The following is a 21,270-nucleotide window of genomic DNA, read 5'->3' on the forward strand; positions in this document are numbered from 1 at the left end:
TATCCCTTAAATCCTAATTTCTCAATTACATGTCTTTAAGGTTAGTTTTTCCAGTGAACTAGGTGGAAGTGGCATTGCCTTTTTTAAAATTGTGGATTATAGCATATATACAGAAAAGCAATAAATTTCAAAGCAATCGCAAAGTTGTAGAACAGATTTCAGAATTTGACAAAGGTTACAGTTCCACAAATTTAAGTTTTTCCTTCTAGCTGCTCCAAGACACAGGAGACTAAAAGAAATAACAATATAATGATTCAGCAATCATATTCGTTTGCTAAGTCCTATCTTTTCTGTTATAACTCCTCCTTTGATTTGTCTCCCAATCTTTAGGGGTATTTGGACTAATGTTTTCATGTTGTAAAGGGTTGTCAGTAGTATGGGATGGAGGATGGAGCTAGTTGGTGTTCTTAGAGAGGCTGGGTCCCTCTGGGTTTCAGGACTTATCTAGAACTGTTGAGCTTTACCACTGGGAAAACCCCTTATACTGTTTCAAACATTAGAGACTCCCAAGTCAATAGGCCAAGACTTGATCTTGAAGCTTTGCTCTTATGAAGCTTATTTATGTAGCTGAGAAGCTAAGTCTGCCTTTAGTGATGCCTAAGAGTTACTTCCAGAGGATTTCTTTTGTGCTCAGACATGGCCTCTCTCTCTCTAGACCCAATCTGTAAGTAAAGCATTGCCTTTTATGTCTTTGCTTCAAAGGTCAGGCAGTTTCACTTGTGTGCATTTTATTGGTTAAAAGTAAGTCACAAGGCTACCTGCGTCCCAGAGGAGAGGAAGTATACTCTATCTCTTGAGAAGGTCAGGGCAAGGTCTAGAGAGAATAAGGCATAAGAGATATTGGGTGCTCCCCAGGCCATGCCTATGGGGAAAATAACATAAAAGTAAACTTCGGGGACCAGCAAGCATTGGAAGTACTAGAACAGTAAGGAGAGAGAATGATAGCAAAGGATATTACTAACTGCTCTCGCCATGTGTGTATCAAGGCCATGACGATGTCTCCTGGCTGCTCATGTTCTATCAGAGAGGTCCAAGGGGCAGGTAGGTTACAGTTGCAGATGAAATGCATAATTAGAAGGAGATATGGCAGATGGTAGACCAGAGTCCCATAGTAGGTCCTCTCTGAGCTTGCAAGGTAATCTAGTAAAGCCATCATTCTATATCACAGGTTTAGGAGTTAATGCCAACCACCAGTCATGATTGATCAGTTCCAGCCCCCAGGGACAGAATGCCATTAGCTTATGGACACAGCCCACTTGGCTTCCTCACCTTTTAACTAAATTGACCCTTTATTGAGCATCACATTTGAAAAGTATTCAGAAATCCTCTTAGAGGTCAGTTCACCATATTGATTGATTTGACCTTTAAGCATAACTTGGTACAACATTTTGCATAACATGTCATTTTTAATGATCATTATCAGCAACTCACCTACTGGCAAATTCATTAGCTACTCTTTGTTATGTAACTCCTATAAATTAAGTTATTTTAAAAGGAACCCCTTATCATGAACTGTAAGCTATACCAGGGATGCAATTCAGTAACTGTTAGCTGATGTCCAACCCCATCATCTACCTCCCACCACTCATCCCAGGCTATTCTCCGGTTACACCAGCCCTGCACAAACCCTTCCTGTACTGCTGCTTGGTTGTAAACCTTTTGAACGTGTGTAATTATTTTCTTAGGCTAAATTCTGTGAAGTCTTGTTGGGTCAAAGACCATGCTCATTTTAAACTTTGATCTATATTGTCACATCACCCTCCACAAAAGTTGTGCAGTTTCCATTCCTGCTGAGTGCTGGAGAAGGCCTGCTGCCCCACATCCTGATAATGTGGGTTTAGCCCATCTTTTACATTCTTTTAGTCTCACTAACTGAAAAAAAAATTTTCTTCTTTGTTTTTATTATTTTCATTCCAATAGAATATTTTTAAACATTTTAAATTTGTGTAATTTACGACATATATATAAAAAAGCAGTACATTTCCAAGTACATCTTAACGTGTAGTTAAAGAGCAGGTTTTAAAGTTTCATATGGATTACAGTTCCATGATTTTTCTTTCTTTTTTCCTAACTGCTCCAAGACACTGGAGACCAATAGAAATATCAATATAATACTTCAGCAGTCATACTCATTTGTTAAATCCTATCTTCTCTGTTATACTCCTCCTTCTCTTTAAATAACATATACATAAAGGCAATAAATTGCAAAGTACATTGCAACAATTAGTTGTAGAAAAATTTCAAGAGTTTTGTGTGGATTATAGTTCTGCAATTTTAGGTTTTTATTTCTAGCTGCTCTGAGGTATTAGAGGCTAAAAGAAATATCAGTATAATGATCCAGCAGTCATACTCATTTGTTAAACCCAATCTTCTCTGTATATCTCAATATCACCTTTGATCTTTCTACTATTCTTTAGGGGTAATGGGGCTATGCACATTCTACCTCTTCCATGTAGGAAGGGGCTGTCGAGAATATGGGATAGGGGAATGGAACTCAATGATGTTTTGGAATGGCTGGCCCCTCTGCATTTCAGGACTTATCTGGTCCAGGGACCCATCTGGAGGGTGTAGGTTTGAGGAGTTACCCTAGTGCATGGAACCTTGGTAATATCTTGTATAATACCCTAGGTATTCATTAGGATTGGCAAGTATGGTCTTGGTTGGTGTTTGGCATGTTATGGTAGGTTGCAATGTCTAACTGAAACATGTATAAGAGTGACCTCCAGTGTAGCCTCTCAACTCTAATTGAACTCTCTCAGCCACTGATACCTTATTTGTTACACTTCTTTCCTCCCATTTAGTCAGGATGGCATTGTTGCTCCTATGATGTGAGGGCCAGACTTATCCCTGGGGTCATCTCCCATACCACAAGGGAGACTTTCATCCCTAGATGTCATATCCCATGTAGGGGGTGGGGGACAGTGGTTTCATTTGCAGAGTTGGGCTTAGAGAGAGTGAGGCCACATCTGAGCAACAAAAGAGGTCCTCTGAAAGCAACTCTTAGGCATACCTATAGGTAGTTTAAGCTTCTCCACTCCGTATAAAAGCTTCTCAAAAGCAAGCCTCAAGATCAAGGACTTGGCCTATTGGTTTGGCTAAAATTTGACACAGTATCCAGGGTTTCCCTGGTGGTAAAGTTTAATGGTTCTGTAATTTTTCTCCCCTCCATCAAGGGACTGCCAATATTTTTTGATTGTCTGCTTAATATACTCTGCAATGTTTTCAGGCAATACATTAAGCTATTCAGGATTAAAAGCTCTTATTTTTACTCTGAGTTCCTTGAGTTTGGATTGTTCTAAATTGAATTGTGTAAATGATCTATTCAGACAGGTTGTGTTAGATTATGTGCTATGAAAAACCTAGGTTCTGGACATAATAATACTTTCTTCCTTTGGTCTCAAAGAGTAGGTGAAGTTCTAAAATATAAGCGATGTCTTCCTTACCCCTGTATTCTGAATTACCCACCTTGAATGGGTAGAGACACACCTCCATGGAAATCATCTAATCAGAAGTTACCACCCACAATGGAGATGTTCTCACATCTCTGTGGGAACCAATCAAAAAACTTCCAGCCAGCAATATTGAATGAAGATTAAAGGACATGGATTTTCTCAAGTCTACCACAGATTCAAACTGGCATAGTTTTAAAGGACAGTTTGGCTGAGTACAGAATTCTTGGCTGGAAGTCTTTCTCTTTCAGGATCTTAAATATATCATACCACTGCCTTCTTGCCTCTGTAGTTCTGTTGAGTAGTCTGAATTCACTGTTTGTTGATTTCCCTTGTAGATAGTAGATTGTTTATCTCTTATCACTTTCAGGATTTTCTTCTTCTTTTTTAACATTTGACAGACTGATTAGTATGTGTCTTGGGGAAGGCCTATTTGGATTTATTCTATTTGGAGTTCATTGAGCTTCTTTGACTTGTGTATTTATGTCCCTTATAAGGGTTGGGAAGTTTTCCCCTATTATATCCTCAACTAATCTTCCTAGCCCTTTACTCTTCTCTTCTCCTTCAGGGACACCAGTGATTCTTATATTTGTGCACTTTGTTTTGTCCATCATTTCCCTGAGATCCAGTTCCAATTTTTCCATCTTTTTTGTCATTTCCTGTTTTGAGTGCTTGAAATCAGTTGTCTTGTCCTGTAGTTCACTTATTCTTTCTTTTGCCTCTTCAAATCTGCTGTTGTGTGTCTCTAGTATATTTTTGATTTGTTCTACAGCATCTTGAATCTCTGTGATATCTGCTATTTTTCTATTTATTCTTTCAAATTCCTCTTACTGTCTTCTTAATCTCCTTTATGCCATTAGCCATCCCATTTATTTTATTTAGTAGAGCTGTATGAATATCTCTGATTAGCTGTTCCAAAGTCTGTGTCTCCTCTGGTGCTTTAATTTGCTTTTTATGCTGGGTTATAGTTGTCTGCATCATGATATGCATAGTGGACTTCTGTTGTCTTTGTGCCATATAAATTAGTTTGCTTTGATTTCCTCTAGTAGTCTAAAGCTTTGTATTTGCAGGATGGATGTGGAGCAGGATGCGGGGCATGGAGCAGAACACAATAGTGGTGATGTGTTGAGGTCAAGAAGTCACAGCATGAATGTGTGGGCCCCTGGCAATGGGGAGGATGTGGCTGTGTGGGTGCTCGAGTCTCGGGGTGGGGGTCGGGCATGCTCTGGTGTGGGCATGCTCTGATGTGCGCATGAGCAGAGTTCAGGGGCAGTGGGCTGGGGTTGTGTCTTCATGGACTGTGGGCAAGTGTGGCTCAGCTGCACAGGTCAGCACTTGCTCAGAGCTGGGGGCGTGACTGGGAGCCGTGTGTGAATGTGGATCTGGGAGGGCCATAAAATGATGTACATATGTGCAGAGCTAAGGAGGGCCAGGATTGGGTTGCCCCATTGTATGGGCTGGGGGCGGTTGTAGCTTGGGTATGAAGGTAAGTGCCCTACAGGGGGCAAGGAGGGGGAGGTGGGTCTGGGGGGCATGGAGCGAGACTGTACTTGCACAGAAAAGGTGGGTTGTGATAGGGTAGACGCGCAGATGTGTGGGGTGGCGGTGTGGGGGCAGGTACATGGCAGGCTGGGGATGGCCGGGTGGGGGCATGTGGAGGGCAGGGGGTGGGTGATGGCATTCCAGTGTGTGAGGTGTGGGGTGAGTCATGGGCCATGGGGCTGCTCAGATGAGGGTAGCGCATTCAAGGAACGCAGCTTGGCTTACTTCCTAGTCCCCATCTCCCCATTCACATGCTCCTGAGGGCTTTGGGCTTCCATTTGGAAAGAAGTATGTTAGGCTGCTTGCATCGGCTGGATGGTCTCCAGTTCTCTCCTTCTCAGTTCCTCAGCTTTTGCAATCAAGTGCAGAAGACCCTCCCAGGTGACTTACACCCTGGAATCACCATCTCAGTTGCTTTTTTGTCCCTTCTCTAGCTGTTCCTTGGAGAGGGGTAAACTCGACTTATTCTATTCAACCATCTTCCTGGAACTTGTGTGTTTATATTTTTCTTGTACTTCTTCAGTTTTCAATTTATGTACTAAATTTTGTCTTCATGGAGCATATTTTAGTGTGAGGAGTGAGGTAAGATCTGATCTTATTGTTCTTTTTCCTAAATTGCTGGCCAGTTGTCTTGAGCATTTGTTATTCATCCACATTTCCTCCCATGATTTGAAATGTCAGCATTTTCACAATGGGTAAATTCTTGGGTTTATTTTTAAATACTTGGGTATTTTCACATTCTTTTAGGACAGAGTCCTCTATTCTTTATGTGGCTTGTGATCCTACATGTTCTTCCTTTGTCCTACCCCTGAAGCCTTGTCACTGCCTTCGATGTGCCCCAGTTTGTGAATCTTCTTTAGCTCCTTAAACATATTGTGCTCCTTCTTGCTTGGAGAACTTAGCCTGTGTTGCTCCCTCTGATTGACAGCTTCTTTCCTCACTAGGCTGAAAACCACACTATTAGGGACTATGCTTGGTTTTGCTTACAGTTATACTCCCTCTGCACCCATCTGGTTGGCATTTTTGGATGACAAATGAATACATGAATGAATGGATGGATGGGTGGGTGGATGGATGCTTGTACAGTCTTTTTTTTGACATGAGCAGGCACTGGGAATTGAACCCAGGTCTCTGGCATGGCAGGTGAGAATTCTGCCTGCTGAGCCACCGTTGCACCACCCCTTACACAGTCTTTTTACTATTCTTCTTTGGGTACTAGACATTATTACTTCAGTATATATATGAGACAGTGAGATGGGGCGAGCTACAATTTACTTTTGGGGTGTCTCTGGAGACATTAATCGTGATAAGGTTTTCCTGAGCCTTGAATTTCCTTTGATTTCCAAGCTTGGGTCAGTGTCAGAAGATTTCTGCTTTTATTCTGCCTCCTGGACTAGCTAGAGTGATCAGCTTTCCTGTGGTCCCTTATGCCCACTGCGGGCATCACCAGCATCAGTTCATCTAGTCTTGCCTGATGCTCACCAGTTCTTGAGGGTCTCCAACCTGTCTCCTGAGTCCTATAATAGATTTAATGATTGCTGTTACTGGACCTTAGCCTGAAGTGGTAAACTCCCTCTCTGTTTTCCTGGGGATAAAAAGAATGGTCATCAGAAGCTCCTGTCTTTATCCTGGAATCAAACTGTGATGGATAGGAACCATTTGACTGAAAAACCCAAATGGAAAAGGAGGGTGCTGGGAGCATGTTTGATGTCCTTGAGAAAAATAATTCTTTTAGAAGAAGAGGCAACCTAGTTGGCCTTCAGTCACATGCTATTAGAACAACTTTGTCTTGTGGCATCATTCATGCAGGTGCAGCAGTGCTTCCTCCTGGAATCAGTTACTCTGTTGTAGGGTGCAAAAAAATTACATTAAAATTTTTCTATAATTTATAATTAATTAATAAATATTGCATTTCTTCCCTTAATTTAAAATTGTGTATCTGTGTTTAGCAGTGGCATTGAGGTGACAAGGGTTCCTTTAAGTGAGATTTGTTGACAACCTCCAACAGGTACCGAGAGGGAGGGAGATATTTTGTCATTTATGTTAGATGAAGGGAAAGATTGACAAGTATGCTGAGACCAAATGAAAAACATATTCGTACCGTGTTGTTACTCCTTGTCTTTGTAGAGAGAGATGACATCAATTAAGTGAGTTATATGAGTGATAAGATTTAGAAATAATTTAGAATAGCCAGAGCTATTCTTATTTGATACAATTTTTCCACAAATACAGGAGCCACCTGCTTACATGGAGACTTTGCTCTCTTGAAACACCTGTAAGATATTTTGTAGATAGAAGGGAATAACATATTTAAAGTTAAAAGTTAAATTTCAAAAATACTAATTGTCATTGTTATCCAAATCACCATACTATAAATATATATTAGATTTTCAGTCTATTCTAATTATAATTTCTAATATACATGGAATATACATTTGATTTTCAATCTTACTTTTATTTGGGGTATTATTAACAGGGAAGAGCATGGATTGTATGCTTAAAATATATTGATAGGGAGAGGGAAATTTTATACTAATTTTTCTTCCATCAAAGACTCAGATACCATTAACTTTCACTCCATCAAATTGCTGAAGTGGCACCTAATAAACTTTGAAGAGTTGTTGGAGCTGATTTAGTTTTATGCTACAGTTGTGTCATATTAAATATTTCTTTTCCGACTCATTGCTATGCATTTCACATGAGTGTGTATCTTATTAAATCTTACATTTAATGTAATCTTGTTTTTAATTGTTAAATGCCAATGCAAGGCTATTCCTGGAGGAAGCTTCCTTTGGCTTATTTTAAAGTGGATGATGTAAAAATGATTAGCTTAGGAACCAAGAAAATATGTGAACTTGCATGGCCTGGAGCCAGTTTCTCAGTTAGATCCCAATAACTGCTTAAAAATATGTGCTGTCATTGCAGAGCTCATTTTTCCAAACTGAACTCCAATATTTGGCTAAGAACTTTTCTTTTCTTTCCATGTTTGCACTACACAGAATCTGGGGGGTATGAAGATTGATGAGGGAATCAGAGCTTGAGGTTTGGGAGCCATGGTTAGCACTTCTGAGTGATGACAAATCATGCCTTAGCTCCCTCCCTTTTTGATTCTCTCTTCTCTCTCTCTTTCTCTCCCTCCCTCTCCATCTGTCTCACTCTCTTGTTCTCTCACTCTGTCTTGCTCCTGAGCATCACTCTCCCTCCTTCCTTTTCTTTCCTGAAGTACAAAGTGATGGGTTGGAATGAGGCACATAATTTTCATGAATTACTCCCTGTTGTAGACTCTGGATGGTAATTTGAAAACAAACTGCCAGAACGCTCTGGTGGGGAACTTATCCTCCCTGGTCCACATTGGCATCAAACCTCTAGCTCATGTTTCAAAGGACTATTTAGAATTTGATATAAAGTAAAAACAATGAAGAATTATTGACAACTTGGATCTGGGACCCAAGATTATACATCTTTGTTTTATTTTATAAGTAATTGTATCTTAGAGCTCTCAGTCTAAACTACACAGAGAAGGCAGCCCAAACTGCAAATCAGTTCATGGCTTGGTAAGAACATTTAAAGAAATTCCCTAGTTGCTTGTCTCCATAGGGAGCATGATCTGAGGAGTGTCAATAAAATAGAGATTCTTCTGCTCTTTTTAGCCATTGATCGTGTTGAGGTTTGCACCTAAGAAACCATTGTCAAGGGAGGAATGTTGTGAGATTTCAGGATGTATCTCACATTCTATGTGTTTCTTTTCATTTCTATTGCCATGACCTATTGCAAGGCATCATCATTTCCCACTAGACCAGAAAGACATCAGTGACCTCCTGAGGCTTTCCTTTTTTACCTCAAGGTCCATTCACTACCCAGGAGCTGAAATCATCTCTCAAAGTCATCCAGTGATTTCCTAACCCAAAGATAGACTAAAGCCAAACTGCTTATCCTTGCTTTTGGGCCCCTGCATGATTTGCCCCTTTCTTATCTCTCCCCAGTTCCTGGAATACACCAGGTTGACTCCTGGGTCACAGTCTTTGTACCGTCCAAATCCTTGGCCTGGAGTGTGCTTGCCTCTTCGTCTTTTCCTGAATGGCTGCTTGTCTTCCTTTAGATTTCAGCTCAAAGGTCCCTGAGTGGACAAAATCGACAAGACCTTCCATGACCCCTTCATCTGAGTAGGTCCCCTTTTTACTCAATAGTACCCTATGCACATCCTCTAGGCTCCTGGTAGAATTTGAAATTGTGTGCTTGTTAAGTTTTGTTTCTAAACATGTCCTCAGCTTCCCTGAAGGCAGGGACCTTTTTTTTCTAAGTTCTGTTTACTTTTTTTAAAAAGTATTTTTATTGAGAAATCTTCATACATGGTATACAGTTAGTGGTTCACAATATCATCACATAATTGTGTTTTCATCACCATGATCATTATTTAGAACATTTACATCACTCCAGAAAAAGAAATAAGAAGAGAAAAGAAAAAACTCGTACATACCATACACCTTCCTTACCCCTCCCTTTCATTGACCACTAGTATTCTATCTACCCAACTTATGTAACCCTTTGTCCCCCCATTATTTATTTTTTTAAATCCATATTTTTTTACTCATCTGCCTATATATAAAAGGAGCATCAGACACAAGGTTTTTACAATCACATAGTCACATTGTAAACATCATATCTTTTTTTAAAATATTTTTGAGATGTCTTTGTGGACATACAGTCCATCCAAAGTATACAATCAGTGGCTTACAATATCATCACATAGTTGTGTATTCATCACTGTGATCATTTTTAGAACATTTGCATCACTCCAGAAAAAGAAAGCACAAGAAAAAAAGACAAAAACCCTATATCCCATACGCCTTACCCCTCCTTCTCATTGACCACTAGTATTTCAATCTACCACTTTTTTAGTCCCTTATCCCCCCTATTATTTTTTTTTCTTTTTTTTTTTTTCTTTTTTAACCCATCTGTTCATTCCCTGGCTAAAGGGAGTGCCAGCTGCTAGGTTTTCACATTCACACGGTCACATTGTAGAAGTTATGTAAGTTTTATAATCTTCTTCAAGAGTCAAGGCTACTAGAATATAGCTCAACAGTTTCAGGTACTTCCCTCTATCCACTCCAATAAACCACTAACTAAAAAAGGAAAGCTATATAATGAATAAGAATAACCTCCAGGATAACCTCTCAACACTGTTTGAAATCTCTTAGCCACTGAAACTATTTTTTCTTATTTCTCTCTTCTCCCTTTTGGTCAAAGAGCCTTTCTCAATAACATGATACCAGGTTCTAGCTCATCCCTGGGAGTCATGTCCCACGTTGCCAGGGAGATTTACATCACTGGAAGTCATGTCCCATATTGAGGAAGGGCAATGAGTTCACCTGCAAAGTTGATTTAGAAAGAGAGGTCACATCTGAGCCATGAAAGAGGCTCTCTGGGGGTGACTATTAGGCATAATTATAAGTAGGCTTAGCTTCTTCTTGACAGGAATAACTTTCACGGGGGCAAACCCCAAGACTGAGGGCTCAACCTATTGAACTGTTTGTCTCTGCTGCTTGCAAGGATATCAGGAATTCTCCAAATTGAGAAAGTGAATATTTCCACCATTCTCCCCAGTCTCTCAAGGAAATTGCAAATGCTTTTAAATTTCCCCAGATTATGTAAATGTTATATCTTTATACAGTTGTCTTCAAGAATTAAGGCTACTGAAACAGCTCAAGTATTTCAGGTACTTTCCTCTAGCCAGTCCAATGCACCATAAATTAGAAAGGGATATCTATAATGCATAAGAATAACCTCCAGGATAACCTCTTGACTCTATTTGAAATCTCTCAGCCACTGAAACTTTATTTTGTCTAATTTCTCTCTTCCCCCTTTTGGTCAAGAAGGCTTTCTCAATCCCTTGATGCTGGGTCCCAGCTCATCCCGGGAATTCTGTCCCACATTGCCAGGGATATTTACACCCCTGGGAATCATGTCTCATGTAGGAGGGTGGAAGGGAGGGATCTTGTTTGCTTTGTTCAATATTGTAAATCTCTTCAGAATATGCAAATTTGTAGTTACACAGTCCTATGAATCAGGTATGAGTAGTGCTGCCATTTTGAGATAAAAAAACTGAGGTACAGACAAGTTAAATATTTGTCTCAGAATCCTCAAGCTAGTAAGAGCTGAAAACTCTATTTATTGAACACTAATTGAATGAATGAATACATTGATATTCATCTAACATTCGCCTTCTAGAGATCACAGTTTTAGAGACTAAAAAGGAAAATCTTGGAATGGGCCTTCTAAAAGAAAACGTCATTAAATAGAATGCTTTCTTAACTAAGGTGAAAGCTCTTCCCATCTCTAAATTTTCCAATTCTCAGCTGTTTAGCATATGTTTTTGTTTTTCAAACTCTTTTTTTGTTCCTAAAAACTCTCTACATTCTGGGATCCTTGACAAAGCCTCACTGTTATGCCAGGTTGAAATTCAGCCACCCATATTTGCTCATTTTGCATCAGATTTACTGTCCAGCAGAGGCAAAACTGAGGTCACTGAGTTAAAACTAGATTTTTACTTTATAGCATTATGTCTGGTCTAAAGTTGAATTCAAAGATTTATTGCTCTGTGTAGGTTGATTGCTGGGAGACTGTTGCATGCTTTATTTACTGCCAAGACTCAATGGTCAGGTTTTAAAAGTGAATGCTGTTATTCCCAAATTAAGTTATCACTTTAAGAAATATTTTAGGCTGATTTTACTACACTTTTAAAAGTATTGATGTGTAAATCATTGGGGTCATGACACAGAATTGTGGTACATGGCAAAAGCAACAATATAATGTCTACTCAATAACCAGTTTATGTGTAAACTGGGATTTATACATCTGACTTTCTTCCCAGTTATAAAACATATCTCTGATGTCTATACATGTTCTGTTTCCATGCAGATTATGGAATAGTTAGTATAAGGATTTTTGAAGGCAAATGCTGTCAGAACCTTGCTTTGTTTGAACTCTGAGCTTTAAAGTTCATTGTCTCTCTTTTTTAACTCAGTGAATTCATTTCTCTGTTTCTTTTGAAATTGTTGACCTGTTGCTTGATTCTTTGTAAGGAAATCAATGAGCTGGTGTGGATTACAAAAGTTCCTTTCCTAGGCTATTTCAGAAGGTTTCTTGTTGTAACTAGTGGAATCACCTGTGGAGTACATTTAGTGAGAAAGTAGGATGAATATATACAAGAAGAAGGTGGCAAGAAACTCCTTATTTCTGATCTGAGCACCCTGTACCTCTGGATACCACTGTTAGTGGAAGTAGCCACTGTGACTGGGGAGAAACAAATGGTTTTGAGAAATATGAATCCAGTAGGATATTGGAAAAACCATTTCACATTTTCACTCCTGCTTGGACACCTTGGATCCTGTGGGAATCATGCTATGTATTTGATTAGTGCTTAGAGAGCCTTGATTAATGGTATTTTCCTTTTCCTACTGATCCTTTAAATGAGAAGTTATGGCTTTGGAACCCATCCTTTAGGAAGCCTGAATGAGAGGGTGCCTTCTGGTGGTAATCTCAGGTGGATGTGTGGCCTGAGTTGCTACTTTTGTTTTCTGAACCTCCTCTTTTGGTCTTCCCATACCAACCATGGCTCAACCACGATTCTGTCGTCATCAGAGGTGATGATGCTCAAGTGAGATAGAGACCGTCGCTAAGGGCACTGTGGAGCCAAATGTTTCAGTACATGTCTGTCTGCCCTGAAGCTAGTGAACATTTTTGTGAATAATTGGCTAAAACTTGCTCCTCTATATTTAAAAAAGACAACCAAGATTGGTACTTGATTAACCTGCCCATGTTTATACCATGTTTTTCTTAAAATAGTGAGCTTTCTTTGCAACTATCTTTGGGTATCTTTGACCTGGAAAGCCACTAATGATGCAAAGTTATGCTTGGAAGAGGGGAGTGGAAGGGAGGAGAGCTACTGAGTTCTAGTTGGGTCAATCTATAGTTGGGTGAGAATTAGGTATGGAAGAGTGAGAAAAGGAATATGGGCATAGATGGAAAGGATCGGTGTCAGTCCTCAGGTTGTCTCTCAGTGCAGGCGTGATTCAGAGAACCTCACATCTTTCTTTTTTTTTAATTTTATTTTTTTAAATACCAAAAAACACCTAACAAACACCAACACTCCTATTTTGATCATTCTGTTCTACATATATAATCAGTAATTCACAATATCATCACATAGTTGCATACTCATCATCGTGATCATTTCTTGGAACATTTGCATTTATTCAGAAAAAGAACTAAAACGAAAACAGAAAAAAAATTTATACATACCATACCCCTTACCTCGCCCTTTCATTGCTCACTAGCATTTCAAACTAAATTTATTTTAACATTTGTTCCCCCTATTATTTATTTTTATTCCATATGTTCTACTCGTCTGTTGACAAGGTAGATAAAAGGAGCATCAGACACAAGGTTTTCACAATCACACAGCCACATTGTGAAAGCTATATCATTATACAATCATCTTCAAGAAACATGAATGCTGGAACACAGCTCTACATTTTCAGGCAGTTACCTCCAGCCTCTCCATTACATCTTGACTAACGCGGTGATATCCACTTAATGCATAAGAATAACCTCCAGGATAACTTCTCAACTCTGTTTGGAATCTCTCAGCCATTGAGAACCTCACATCTTAAACAGGCTGGCCATCACTGACTCCTTGAAACACTTAAGAAAATCATCCTTGGTGTAATCTGTGACTGTCTGTCTGCCTGACCCCAACTGTTCAAAGACAAATTCCTGGTCTTTCTACTGAATTCACAGTTTTCAAAACTTTTTGTTTTTTTCCACCTATTGTTTCTATGTCCAGTAACAGCCTTCTAATCAGTCTCACTGCCTCCAATTTTACCCTTGTCCAGTCCATTCTCTACACTGCCACTCAGCCTAACTTTCTGCAGTGCAAATCTGATATCCGAGTCTGTTTGATAAACCTCAAAATTTCTTTGCTGCTCTGTGGATATAGTCCACATTCCTTATCATGTTGTTGTGTGACTTTCAAGTTTCAATACCACTGCCCCCTCCACCTCCTTCTCTTCTTTCATTCATCTTCTCTAACCCCACTAAATTGTCTGAGGTTCCCTGAATGCTCACTGCTTTGCTTGCTTCTGGGCCCTTCACTGTGCTGGGAATACATGCTCCACCCTTATCTAACTTTCCAGATCACTTTGCCCATACACCCATGTCAGGGTAGACTCACCATAAGCTCCGGAGACCATTGCCTTCCTTTCTAGCACTTATAGAGATGATTGTGTTTATTGGATTAGTCCTGCCCTGGACTTTAAATATCTTAAGAGCAGAGATGATGTCATTATGTTCCAAGCTCCTAAGGCCAAATCATTAAAGCAGGAGCCAGATCAGTGTTTGTTGCATAAACTGATGAGTCACATAATTTTGTTCGAGGAAATGTTCTAACTAAGCCAATAGTTGTGTTATTGTTCTACTCTCTGTTCTATCTTTATAGCATCTTTACCTTTCATCTTATTCTACTAAAAAGAAGGCATGTTTTCCATTGTGTGAGCAAGTCTTGGACTACAAGAACCATAGGTTTTTCTCTTTATTCTCTTAGCATTAAAAAAATCCAAATATGGTTGTCTTAGGCATATCATCTGCCCAAACTGAGTGATTCCAACTTCGTTATGCCCATAAGTAATGATAGATCATGACACCTCACTCAGCTAAGGGTGAAGAATTTTACAGGCCACGGGGCTTGGTAGTAATATGGTCTTTTCTTGTTAAAAGTAAAGTCCTTTTCTTGTAAAGGACTAGAACAAAGGGGAAGGCTGGTGGGTGGTGTGATTGAGAAGGGGTTAGTAAGAAGAGGGCCTAGGTTTAGACCAAACCTTGATCTGGTCAGAGGACCGGCTTATATTTTTCTTTCACTTTGTAGGGCTATGAGCTCAATTACATCAGTCGTCTCTGCCCCAGATCTTGTGATACATCCTTAATTTGTAAGAAATAAGGTTGTCCCCACCTTGAGCCATCTGCCTGCTGGGTGGGAGGGCCACTGGGATGATTAATTTCCTGTGTCTACTTGGTTGCTGATGGTATCCAGTTTGGTCAAGCAGCATTTGCCCAATTGTTACTGTGAGGACATTTCATGAACTTGAGTCATTAGTCAGTTGATTGCATCTATGGCTGATTGCTTGACAGTCAGCTGAGGAGATGGCCTTCAGCAGTGAGAAAAGTCTCATCACGTCAATTGAAAGCCTTAAAAAAAGACGTGATAATTTCAGCAATCAGTAGGGAGAATTCCCATCTTTATTTTAGCTGGCTTCTCTGGGGGAATCATCGAAAATGTTCACTGGACATCTCAGCTTATGGCCTGCCCTATGGAATTTGAACTAGCCCATTCCTACAGTCATGTGAGCCCATTCCTATTAAAAAATGTCATAATATTCACAGATCTCTCCTGTCACAGTTTTAGAGAACCATGATTAAAATAGCCACCATGACTTCAGCTGCACAAGAACGCATTTCAGAGACAGCTTTGGGCTCTGCGAGTGCTCACTGGTTATCTGCTGAGTCTGTGCTCTGAGAAAATTGAGGCCCAAAGAAATTAAACCCCTTACCTGGAGAATCTTAGAACTTCCATTGGAATTTAGATCTTCTTTTGGTCTGTCTTCTGCTTCAAACTTGATATTCTATATCCCCCCTCTCTTGTCCCCAAATTGAGAATTTTCCTTAGTTTATGGTGGTGCTGGGTAAAGAAGGGGTGTGTCACCACCAGGTGGACCTGGTTCCCCTCTGGGATGCCCTCCATTGTGACCCTGGGCAAGTTAAACTTCTGGGCTCCAGTTCTCTTCCCTTGGAAATGGTAATAAAGAGCCTTACCAGGTTGTTGTAAAGATTAAGTTAGCAGTTGCATATAAAGTACCTAGTGTGATGCCTGCCTCTGTCACAAATTCTAACTTTCCTCCTCTGTTTGGAATGCTTTAAAGCCCAAATATTTAACCCTTTAAATTCAAGCTGCTCATTTAGAATGTGGGTACCCCTGAAAGCTTCAAGGGAACCTCATATCATTCACCCCGAGTGTAATTTGGAGTTGATCTCAAGCATCAGAAGGAGGAAGACACTTATCTAATCTAAGTTCTTAGTTCTCGTGTGTTTATTCTCTATATAGATTTAAAAACTGACATTTTACTTCTAACATTTAACCCCCCTTAGCCACAGAGAGGGAAAAGATGTTTAAATAGGGAGACTTTATTTTCACTATTAGGGGAAGTTTCAGACTGATACTATGCTTACCTCAGATTTTAACCTGGATTTAAAATTTTGTTTGTATTTTTAAATGAAAAAAGCAAAAAAAGAGAGAAGAATGAAAGACTGTGAGATTTTAGGTCAAAATATGCATCCTCTAACACAAGGGAGTGTGCTTCACCCTTGCTAGTGAGTGATTGTGCATTGGGTTGGATATTGGGAGGTATTTAAGGGTAGGCCGTGTGACATATAACTATAGTCACAGCAGACACTTGACATTTTAGAGACTTCAAAATGAAAACTGACCAACCAAAGGCCTACATTTGGTGAACCTCTGCTTGTCCATCTTCATTATATGTCTCCTTCTCTCTCTCCCTCCCTCTAATTTCTTATCCCTGCCACTTGCCTCTTCTTTGGAAAGTAAACAGGCCTTCCTCTGCTCAATATGGATTTCTCTGTAAATTCTTCCTTTTGCTGGTGCCAAGATTGAGATTAGAAATTAATGAACCGATTATCCCCAAGAGCTGTTTTAAGAAAAATTAAATAGCCTAAAGGATGGACATAAAAATGTGCATGGTTGCTGTTGTTGTTGTTTATTTGTTTAATTAGTATAGCAGTTTTTTCCTTAATTTTTATCGGTGGTTGATGAATTTCCTCTCGTTATGCTAAATATGTATTTTTTCTCTAAATATATCAATTGTGAATCAATATCACACTAGAAGCTATGAAGAAGAATTCAACATAAGTGACTACGTCACAAGTGTCATCCAATGAAGTTTTGTTACTTTTTATCCAACACCAACCTTAAAGTGGACCCCAAAGATAATACTTGGCTGAACCATGTGAAATTATTGATCTTGATCTTTTTATGATTATAAAAAGGGCAATTTCATATGATTCAACCTAATATTAAGGATCCAGCCCATTCATTTCTTAGCTTACACTAAATTATTTTTGGTTCTTTGTCCAAAACCCACAATATGTTCTATGTACAGTAGGCACTAATAATTTTTTGTTGATGAAATAATAGACCTGTAGCTGATCTTAGCGATACAAATTTGGTAGATTTGTGAGGCATTTGCTTCCACCTCTAGGCACTGCAATGAAAGTAATATATTTCCCTTTGAAGTGAGAAAGCAAACAGGAGGTTGAATGTCTTGGTTGTCCAGCCTTTTTATTCTACATAAAGGGAGGACATATGGTGGGTCAAAGAGGTCAAGAATTCAGTAAGGCATTTGGAAAGTAAACAATTACAAAGGTTAAGAATGTATCTGTTCTGACCTTGGGCGGTCTAATACAGTAAACTTAACCATTCCTTGAAATGGTGTTTCTATACACTTAGGGATGGTGAGGGGGATATATTCTACATGAATGATGGTGGTGCCTGGTATTCACTCTCCACACAGTCTCAATTCCTCACATACATGATTTGAGGATAACAGTAGAAGCATAAATGGCTATTCCCAGCTTACACTGGGGATGGAGATGGATGGGGTAGGATTGTGAGGGTTTTGCTTTGGCTGATGGAGCTGAAGATGGGCACAAGGGACTTGAGGAGGCTATTGCTAGCGACCTTTGCAGATGACCTTGGAGGTCTTCCCAAATTCAGGTTTTCAGTACTAGGCTGGCCTTACCCATAATGACCTGTACTAGTGATGCCACACAGTCCAGTTGCTACCAGTAAATATGCCAGAACAGACCCTCTTCTTTGCAACTTGAGAAAGTTCTTAATTGCAATGGAAAAGGTGTCTCTCTCCCCTAATTCTCTATGTCCTTCCCCATCACTAACTTTAGTTACCTTGCTGTGCTCATCTTTGCATCTGTGTACACAGATATAGGAGCTTAGCCAATCTCTCCATTTTAAGAATAGACGTGGACATGGAAAGAGGTTCACCATTACTTTTCCTTTCTCATTTCCTGTTATCGAGAACATTGTCTTCAGCAACAGCAAACTTTGCCTGAAGGTTCCACGATGTAGTTTCTTTGCCAGCTGCTGTATATATGAGGCTGTGATCTCAGAGTCTTTAAGAAGATAGGAATGCCAAGGCAGTGAGAAAACATACATAAAAACAAATTGTTATATTCCCAGGAGTACTATAAATGTCAGTTCTGTTCTTACTATGTAAAGTGCCAAATGACTGTAAACGGTACCAAAATTGAGAGTTAAGGGGACCCAAGGAAGGCTTTTGCAGAAGAGGTGAAAATTGCTTAGAGTCCTCTTTAAGACGCAAAGAAATATCACTCTAAGCTAGCAGAAGAGAGCAAACAAGAGCCAGAAGCAGTGTTGCATGTGATGAGTTCAGGAATAACAGGCAGACCAGATCAGCTGATGTATAGGAACTAAAGAACCAGCTGGAAAGAGAAACTGTTCTATATGTTTTTGTCTGGTTATTAATTAGGGCAAGTTATTTAGGTGACAATGCTGATCTAGGATTTAATTTTAAAGTAGCATACAACTGCATTAACTCAAAACTTCTCTAGAAGAATATTAGTAGATGACATTTACTGACAAGCATGGAACTAGTGCTTCATGAGTCAATCCATTGAACACTACCACTCCAGCTGATAGGAACTGCTAACCCAAATTACAAATAAAGGTATTGTGGCAGGGAGTTTAGCATCTTTCCATATTTAACCTTGGGGTGACAGGATTCAAGTCCAACTGCACTCACTTTGACATCCAGTCTTCACACCACAAAGTTATGATAAAAATCTAAGGAAGACTTCCTGGAAGATGGCGGCTTAGTAAGACGCGCGGATCTTAGTTTCTTCTCCAGGACACCTACTAGGGGAGTAGAAACGATACAGAAAGCGCCCAAAGCCACAACAGAGATAAAAAAGACAGCGTACCCCATCCTGGAACGGCTGGCTGGCTGAGAGAAGCAGCTCGGGTGAGATCGCCGAGGCGCGCGGGCCTTACCGGGCGGGGTGGCAAGCGGCCAGAGTTACTCCCTTCCCCCTTCCCGGGCCGGCTGGGAGAATTGGAGAGGTGGTCCCCTGAAACCAAGGCGACTGGCACCCACACCACGCGCAGCCCCCGGACCAACTGAGAGAATTGGATCGGAAACCCCCAGGCCGCGGAGAACGGTGACGGGTGCGGGAGGCCCCTTCCAAACCCGTGACTCCCGGGGAACGTGCACTCTCTCCGGCGGGCCGCTGCCGCTGGCGCCCTCCCGCCACGCTTGTTGCCCAGGGCCAACTAGGAAATTCGGACGGGCTCTTTCCCTGGCTGCGGCGACCAGCAACCCTCCCTGCGTTCGGACCCCGGGCTGGCTCAAGCCGCTTTGGCTAGCGAACCCCCAGGACGGCGAGAGTTTTCCAAAGTTTAAGGTCCCACAGCACCTTTTACTGGTGGGACCCGCAGACAAACGTGTGCCACGAGCGCCACCTACTGGGCAGGATAAGAAAAACAGAACCCAGAGATTTCACAGAAAAATATTACAACCTTGCTGGGTCCAACACCAAGAGAAATCTGAATAAATGCCCAGACGCCAGCAGCAGAAGATAACTGTCCACGCTCAAAAGATTGAGAATATGGCTCAGTCAAAGGAACAAACCAATAGCTCAAATGAGACACAAGAGCTGAGACAACTAATGCTGAATATACGAACAGAAATGGAAAACCTCTTCAAAAATGAAATCGATAAATTGAGGGAGGACATGAAGAGGACATGGGCTGAACATAAAGAAGAAATAGAAAAACTGAAAAAACAAATCGCAGAACTTATGGAAGTGAAGGATAAAGTAGCAAACATAGAAAAAATAATGGATAGCTACAATGATAGATTTAAAGAGACAGAAGATAGAATTAGTGATTTGGAGGATGGAACATCTGAATTCCAAAAAGAAACAGAAACTAAAGGGAAAAGAATGGAAAAATTTGAACAGGGTATCAGGGAACTCAAGGACAATATGAACCGCACAAATATACGTGTTGTGGGTGTCCCAGAAGGAGAAGAGAAGGGAAAAGGAGGAGAAAAACTAATGGAAGAAATTATCACTGAAAATTTCCCAACTCTTATGAAAGACCTAAAATTACAGATCCAAGAAGTGCAGCGCACCCCAAAGAGATTAGACCCAAATAGGCGTTCTCCAAGACACTTACTAGTTAGAATGTCAGAGGTCAAAGAGAAAGAGAAGATCTTGAAAGCAGCAAGAGAAAAACAATCCATTACATACAAGGGAAACCCAATAAGACTTTGTGTGGATTTCTCAGCAGAAACCATGGAAGCTAGAAGACAGTGGGATGATATATTTAAAATACTAAAAGAGAAAAACTTCCAACCAAGACTCCTATATCCAGCAAAATTATCCTTCAAAAATGAGGGAGAAATTAAAACATTCTCAGACAAAAAGTCACTGAAAGAATTTGTGACCAAGAGACCAGCTCTGCAAGAAATACTAAAGGGAGCACTAGAGTCAGATACAAAAAGACAGAAGAGAGAGATATGGAAAAGAGTGTAGAAAGAAGGAAAATCAGATATGATATATATAATACAAAAGGCAAAATGTTAGAGGAAAATATTATCCAAACAGTAATAACACTAAATGTCAATGGACTGAATTCCCCAATCAAAAGACATAGATTGGCAGAATGGATTAAAAAACAGGATCCTTCGATATGCTGTCTACAGGAAACACATCTTAGACCCAAAGATAAACATAGGTTGAAAGTGAAAGGTTGGGAAAAGATATTTCATGCAAATAACAACCAGAAAAGAGCAGGAGTGGCTATACTAATATCCAACAAATTAGACTTCAAATGTAAAACAGTTAAAAGAGACAAAGAAGGACACTATATACTAATAAAAGGAACAATTAAACAAGAAGACATAACAATCATAAATATTTACGCACCGAATCAGAATTAGGGAAAACTACCTAATTCATTCTATGAAGCCAACATCACCCTCATACCAAAACCAGGCAAAGATATTACAAAAAAAGAAAACTACAGACCAATCTCTCTAATGAATACAGATGCAAAAATCCTCAATAAAATTCTAGCAAATCGTATCCAACAACACATTAAAAGAATTATACATCA

The 21,270-nt window shown here is 40.0% G+C and overlaps 1 protein-coding gene across 2 annotated transcripts in view; it reads left to right on the forward strand.

Moving 5' to 3' along the window:
• FBXL7 (F-box and leucine rich repeat protein 7) overlaps window positions 1–21,270 on the forward strand; it is a 449,123-nt gene that overhangs the window by 80,266 nt on the left and 347,587 nt on the right. The window lies entirely within an intron of this gene.

The sequence above is a fragment of the Tamandua tetradactyla genome, chromosome 9 (genome assembly GCF_023851605.1).
Source record: "Tamandua tetradactyla isolate mTamTet1 chromosome 9, mTamTet1.pri, whole genome shotgun sequence".
In the NCBI taxonomy this organism is placed as follows: domain Eukaryota; kingdom Metazoa; phylum Chordata; class Mammalia; order Pilosa; family Myrmecophagidae; genus Tamandua; species Tamandua tetradactyla.